Source organism: Protobothrops mucrosquamatus, unplaced genomic scaffold, assembly GCF_001527695.2.
Source record: "Protobothrops mucrosquamatus isolate PMUCROS unplaced genomic scaffold, P.Mucros_1.0 scaffold271, whole genome shotgun sequence".
Classification (NCBI taxonomy): domain Eukaryota; kingdom Metazoa; phylum Chordata; class Lepidosauria; order Squamata; family Viperidae; genus Protobothrops; species Protobothrops mucrosquamatus.
The window spans coordinates 369,203-377,086 of NW_015386616.1; positions in this window are offsets into that span (position 1 = coordinate 369,203).

Consider the following 7,884-nt stretch of genomic DNA (forward strand, 5'->3'; position numbering starts at 1 on the left):
TGCTCCTCAGAGGGAGCCCCATGTAGAGAGCATTACAGTAGTCCAGGCGAGAGGTGACGAGAGCATGAGTGACTGTGCGCAAGGCGTCCCGGTCCAGAAAAGGTCGCAACTGGTGAATCAGGCGGACCTGATAAAACGCCCCCCTGGTCACGGCCGACAAATGGTCTTCCAATGTCAGCCGTGGATCCAGGAGGACTCCATATATAATTTCAGGATTGGAGTCAAAAACCAGGGCTAAGGCAGCTGCCACCTCCTCCCTCAATTTCTCTTGTAAATTCTCCTTAAGGCCTCTAATCCTTATGGCATGCTCCATTTCTCTATATTGTGACATTACAATATCATTTTGAACAATCTCCACACCTTCTTCTATTTTTTCTAATCTCTCCTCCACACCCTCCATTTTCTCCACCACTTCATCCACATGTCCCTCTATACGATCCACATGAAACGCAAAACCTTGAAAAATTTGGGACATGTTTTCACACAATTCATCATTTTTCTTGCCAAGAAGTTCTTCAGTTTCAGCTCTCATCTGTTGTGCTATCTGTTTAGAAATTTGTACCAAAGAGTCCTGTAAATCTTTAAGAGTAATGTAAGGAGGAGGGGAGGGTGGGGGAGTTTTAGCTTTCTGCTGTGTAGATTGTACAGCTGGAGAAGGAGTAGCTGCTTTAGATACAGCAGAAGTTCCAGTACGTTTAGAAGCCATTCTTAATTTTAAAAGAGTCTTAATAGTCAGTCCAGAACAATAAGTATTTAAACAAATTTTTCTTGATTTTTTTTTCCAAAGCCTTTACAGTCTTTACAATGTAGCAATCCACAATCGGAAGAGAAGTGAAAGTTTCCCTTTGAAACAAAGAAGCAGCTCGCCCGCAGCCATTTTTTTTTCCAAAGTTAACTTTCAATTGTAACGATTGAGAAGAAGCCTTATTCTTTCTGAGTTAAAGTTATATTTTTTCCAAACAAGTCCAAGTTCCTGGTCAGCTCTGTCTGTTGATTTACTCACAGTTAAAAATTTTTCAAAGTTTCAGAGGTGGAGACGACGTCTGGCTTCGCTGCAAAGATGAAGACATCCCGGTCTGCGGAGGAAGCTCTGAGCTCCGGAGGAGTTCTCACCTACATCTCCCTGGAAGCTCCTAGGGAGACTAGGGAACTCTACTCCTACTCAGAGTAAAGCTCACCTTCTTTCCTTCTCCCGGAGAGAAAGCTCAAGCCGCCAAACAGCTGATAGATGCTGTTTCGGCAGCTTTAACGCAGCCCCGGATGGGAGGCTGTCAAAAAGCCTCCATCGGCCATCGCCGAGCCACCAGAAGTCTGGGGAAGGCAATTTTTGACCTTCAGACATTTGTCAATCACTGGATCATGGCAAATATCTTCAACAGTCTGTAGGTCCTTGCAGGCTCCTACAAGGTTAATTCTTCGGATGCTAAGACAAGTGATCTAGACGATCAAAACTATGCCCAATCTCAGGTGTCTCCGCTTAGAGGAGGGTTTGAAGCAGATTTGTTGAAGTTTACTGGGTGCCTGAGATTGAACGTTGGTATGTTGATCTGGAGCTAGAAGCATATAGCGTTGTGGTCTCTGTGGCATCTGGCTGTTTGGACAAGCCAAGAACTCAGGACTTTCTAGCCAGATCAATTCTGTTAACTGTGTGGTGAGGTTGGGCCACTTAACTTGATTCACAAGATTCTTATCTGTTGGCACATGTTGCCATTGTTCAGGGCTTAGAGATGTTTCAATCTTTTCTACTCTATTGCCTACATAGATGTAGAAGTGTCTGCTTTGTTTGCAGATGTAGCTTGACATCACCTTGCTGTCTGCGTAGAAGGTGGTAGACTGTAGTTCAAGGCATGTATTCGCTGTCAAGTTGGTGAGCTTTACAGCCAAAGTGGTACCACATAGTTCTAACCTTGGTACGATGTGGCCTTGTTGTATTGTTAGTCTCGCTTTTCCAAAGAAGACACCAAGAGTGCAGCTCTCCCCGCTGTAGACTCTGGTGGTATCTTATGGTTGCAATCAAACCGACGTAAGTGTGGCTCTCCCCGCTATAGACTGTGACGCATCTTAAGGCTGCATTTAACTTCGTTGATACATCTGAGGAAGTGTACAATTCTTTCCTTTGTATGGTGGCGGGTGAGCTGGAGACATGCGTGCGCTGCACTTGCATACTCTGGGGACATCTTGGGAGTGCATTCCATGACTCCCAGTCTTGTTTCTGTTCTGGCAGATGCGGCCCATCCCAGTGTGTAGTGCTCAGGGAGAATGCGCGTAGCTGCAGAAATAGTTTGTCTTCTATGGACAAGGCTAAGTTGTTGTAATTCTTACTGGTCTGGAACACTGTTGCTTCCAAAACAGGTTTGGTTGTCACAAGCGTGCAGTGTTCTAGGTGTGGTTTTAGGTGAGGTGCTCTTCCATTACTGGGAATGGAGGTTTTTGAGATAGTCACCTGGGTTGGGGTTTGTGGTTGATCAACACAAACCGTCCCTCCTATGGCCCATCCGAGTTCCGTCTTAATGGCTACTGGGGTTCCTGGTGGACCTTTGATGCTTTCATTGGAACCAATGGACTCTGGGGCGTCTCGTCCCACCATGAGTAGGATTTCAGCTTTAGGATCTAGAGGAGGGATTAAATCAGCTATGTGCGCTAAGTGAGATATTTTTTTTGCTACCTCTGGTGTTGAAATTTCGCTGCGAACATCTGGTAAGGTCTCCCATTCCAACACTGATGGTAACAGGAAATGTGAACTTCCGTCTATCGATTCTATGCGAAGACCTGTGATTTTCCTCCCCGCCATGTGCATTGGTACTGTGCACGTATTTATTGCAAAATGCTTTAGTTCACTCGGGAGGTAGAAGAGGTCGAAAAAAGCAGGCTTAGCTATTGTGACCTTGCTGTGTGCGTCTAGTATGGCGTACATTTTTACAGCCCTTTCAGGTTGCCCGTCAGGGTAGACTTTTGCCAGACAGACGGGTGAGCATGAAGGAGGCCATGGTGAGTCGCCACATATATCTGTGTAGTACGTCCCATACATATCTGGGTGTTCTTTGGAGTCACGTTGAGTCTCCGTCACCGTGGGAGGGGTCGTGGACGCTTGTTGTGTCTCTTCAGAGGGTTTCTTAGATTCTAAATGCAAGGCTGCTGGGTGCTTGTCACTGTTACACAGGTGGCATTTCACCCTGACTGCGCAATCTTTGGCCATGTGATCTATAGAGTCACAGCATTTGAAGCGTATCCTATGCTCTTTGAGTAGGGCCTTTCGGTCATCCAGGGATTTTTTCCCAAATTCTCTGCAGTTGTTTAGAGAGTGTGAAGATTTATGAATTGGACAAGTCAGGCCTTTTCTTGGTGGGCGAGGTTTCGAATGAATACTCCTTGGCATTTGTTCGTCTGAAGTCTTCTTTGGCCGGGCCATGATCTCTGTTTTGTACACTGAAATAGGAGTTCTGTCCTTTTTGGCTTGGAAGGAACTTCTATTAGTGCCAAAGTTGTGATTGGTCCATTTTGGTGTCGTGAAATGTGTTTCATGGACGTCAAGGTAATTGGGGTCATTGTATATATCTGATTGATCAGAAACAAAATCTGCAAGAGCAACAAAGGGTGGAGGTTTGCTGGGGTACTGTTTCCTGTGGGACTGGGTCATATCAAACCATTTATCTTTCAACTGTCTTGGTAGTTTTCAAGTGATAATGTTCTGTGTGTCAAACTGCTCAAGGCGGGCAAGTCCAGGCATGATGCCACTTTCTTGTGCTGCCCGGAGCTCGTCTAGTAAGATGGAGAATCTCCAAATCTGACTAGGATCATTGATATTGATGTTACGGAAATCATAGAGCTCCTGTAGGAATGAGGCCTGTGTCAAAGAAGGTGCCCCATAGCGCTTGTCGAGCATTTCCCAGGCTCATCGAAGGGCGATGGGTAGGTCACTTAAACATGATGCGAGGATCGCCTCCACTGCCTTTGAGGATTCGGGACATAGCCATTGCGACATAAGTCTGAGTTCTTCCCCAGGGTGTGACCTCTCTCCATGGAGGGCTTGCTTGAAAAGTTGCTTCCACACTAAATAGTCTTTCCCTGGTTTGTCGGAGAATTTTTGCATGCCTCTGGATGCCACGTCTGACTTTCTTCCACCGAGTGTTGGAGGATACATCGATCCCATGTATGGGCTTAGTCTGGTGGAGGTGGTGCATCGCTTCCAGGAGTGGGGGCGTGCGCCATGTCTGGCTTGTAACTTTCCTCAGCGTGTTGTCTGCTGAGGGTATCTTGCCATGTCATGTGTGAGGGAACTTGTTGGCTTGGTCTGAATTCCTCTGCTCTGGCATTGAGCTGAGGGGACCTGACTTCTTGCATGCTTACTTGTTGGAGGGTTTCTCGTCTTTCGGGTGGTGCGTAGCTGGCTCCCTGGTAGGCTGGCACAACTGGTGGTCGAGGTTCTCTGTGGTCAGGTCTGGGGGCGGTTCCTCGGGATACTGCTTCCTGTTGTCTCAATATTGACTCCTTTCTGGCGAGCTCATCTCAGAGCCATTGCACTTCCTGCTGTGTAACCATTACCGCTGCAGGTGGACTCATCCGGTTGCCATCAGTGGTATGGTTCGGTGGGTTCAATGGGGCAGCAACGGTGGGAAGATCTTGTGACCTAGATGTCGCGACGTCAACTCTCTGGCTGACTGGCACATCTGGCTATTGAGATTCTTCTCTTCATCTACTCGGTCTTGGGGGTCTTGTGGATAGCTGTGGCGCTCTCACTTGTTCACATTGAAATGCGCTTTGGTTGTCCACGTAGGCCTGCACATGGCTATGCCGATCTTCATTCTCCAGTTGTTCCCTATTGTGCAAGAAAGTGGTGTGTTGGAGTGTTCTCTGAAGGCCTTTCGCTCTTACTGGTTTGTCTGCCACTTCTCATTGGCTTTGAACAAGCTCAAGCTCTTCCTGAGTGGCCTTTATTCTGGTCTTCATTTTAGCTGCTGCAGCTTTTCGTTTGGCCTCCATTTGAGCTGCTTCAGCTTTTCGTTTGGCCTCCATTTGAGCTGCTTCAGCTTCTTGTTCAGCCTCCATTTGAGCTGCTTCAGCTTCTAGTTTGGCCTCCATCTCAGCTTCTTTGATTTCCATCGCCGCCAATTCCTTCTTTTTCCGCTGCTCCTCTTGTAACACGTGAAAGACTGCGTTGGCAGCTTCAGCATCGATGATTGCTTGGCTATGACAAGAAGAATGGCGGGAGGCGCCTGTAACGTGAGATTGTTGTGACATGCTGGAGTATGCCTGGGCTTGCGGTGAGTTGTGGCAAAAGGGTGAGGCTTTTCCAGCGGAGCCACATGTGATTGCTGGGATGGTGCATGCGAATGGCGGGAAACTTCGGACTCGGCCCTCTTGACTGGTCTGTCTTTTGTGTAGGACCCAGATTCCGGGAGCTGTTTGGAGCTCTCTAGAAACTTTTTACGCTCCTTGTTTTTTAGCTTGAGACTTTGCATCTCGCTATCGACTGTTGGGTCTCCTAGTTCTGTCTGAATCTCTTTGAGATGGCGTGTGAAGTCTGTCCATTGTCGGAAAGCGTTTTCCTTATCCTCTTCTAATGAGGGCACGCATTCGAGAGGATACCCCTCTTCGGGCGTTTGGTAGAGTCTCTGTAATCTCTCCCAGATTCTCTCGTGGCGGTCGTAGAATGACTGCCATCTGTCTGTCAGATACAACCACATGGCTTCTGTGGGCTTTCTTTGTTGCCTCAGGTCATAGGGAACCTGGGACGTCTTTGGCCTCACTGAGGCTTGAGCATCAGCCTCTGTGTACAGGTCAAGGTTGGCTGTTTACAGCATTTCTCCTTGGGGTGTCTCATCTAGGCTGGTTGATTGAACCCCTTCTTCTAAATCTAGGAGACACTTTGCTATGGCTAGGACAGGTTCAGAAAACTTCCTAGCTATTTTGGAGTGAATTCAATGAACTTTGCTCTTTGACCACTAGGGGTCGCTACATGCAGATCAGCTACTGGGGTGCTGTCTGTTGTGGAGGCACCACTGGGTGCGCTCTCCTGTGTGCGTGGGTACTTCAGCAAAGTTCACCCTTTGACCTCTAGGGGTCACCTCTGGCGGGTTAGTCACCAGGGTGCTCTTCCTTCGAGGTTCACCCTTTGTCCACTAGACAATACAAGGTGTGATTACTACAGAGTCTGTGGGGGGAGCACGCCTGAAGAGGCCAACAGCTGATCTTCAAGCAGTGCTTCAGAGGCTCCAGGCCGTTAAGGATGGCAAAGTTCCTGACCTGGCATGTTAATGTCTTAAATTCACCACAGAAAAGAAAAAAAGTATTTCATTATTTGAAGCAACATAAAAATGACATTGTTTGCCTGCAGGAGACTCGCATTGTTGCGAAGGATCAAAAATATTTGATGAGCTCTCAGTTGGGATCACATTTTATAGCCTCAGCTTTAGATAAAAAGGGGGGTGTTGTAATCTATGTAAGAAGAGATTTATCGGCTAGATTAATTGAATCAGATATACAAGGAAGATATGTTATTATTGAACTAGTGTTACAAGGCAAGAAGATTCTTTTTTTTATTAAAAGTTTTATGACATTTACAAAATAAACCTCCTTCCCCAACCCCCAAAACCCCCACCCCCCCACTTCCCAGAGCTGTTCACAGGGTTACAAATATATTAATCATAATCTAAATAACATTATCCAACTAATTATGTAACCAAATCTATAACACACTTTAACTCCCTTTTAAAATAAATTTAGATAATTTAAAATTAAACACAATAATAAACAAATAATCAACTTGATTATTAAACAAAATTACTACTCAAAATAATNCCCAGAGCTGTTCACAGGGTTACAAATATATTAATCATAATCTAAATAACATTATCCAACTAATTATGTAACCAAATCTATAACACACTTTAACTCCCTTTTAAAATAAATTTAGATAATTTAAAATTAAACACAATAATAAACAAATAATCAACTTGATTATTAAACAAAATTACTACTCAAAATAATAATAATATCAGTATAATAAAATATAATAAAAACTATAAAAATATAATAAAATATTCACAATAACAATACTGTAAAATTTACTCAAACACCAAATGGAACTTTTCAGTCCCATATTTATTCTGAATATAATCTATCCATCTTCTCCAAACTGAAATATATCTTTCCTATGTTTGATCCTTTAAATAAGCAGAAATCTTAGCCATTTCTGCTAAATTTGACACTTTAAGAGACCATTCTTTTACAGTAGGCAAACGATCCGTCTTCCAGTTTTGATCTACCAATAGTCTTGCAGCTGTTATAAGATTTAACATCAATTGAAAAAAAAAAAAAAAAAGATTTAACATCAGATTCATTTCTTTAGCATCCAAATCTCCCATAATTCCTAATAAAAATAACTGCGGTGTGAACTTTATCTTTTTCTTAAAAATATTTTGAATATTCCACCAAACCTTGATCCAAAATGCTTTTATTTCCCTACACGTCCACCAAATATGGAAATAAGTTGCATCTAAACTTCCACATCTCCAACATTTTGGCTATAAATTAGAATACATACATACATGACAATTTTTGAGGATCCAAATGCCACCTATAAAACATCTTATAAAAATTTTCTCTTAAATTTTGGGCTTGAGTAAATTTTACATTTTTAACCCAAATTGTCTCCCATGTATCCAATGAAATCGATTCTTGAATATTTTGAGCCCATTTTATCATACAATCTTTAACTAGTTCCGTTTCAGAATCCAATTCAATCAAAGCATTATAAATTCTCTTTATATGTGCTCAGGTTGGATCTTTAATCTGTTTAATCAAATTCACATCCTCCAAAGTAATACCAACCTTCTGATCTAAACTCCACCTCATTAACAATTGATTATAATAAAACCAGGAATA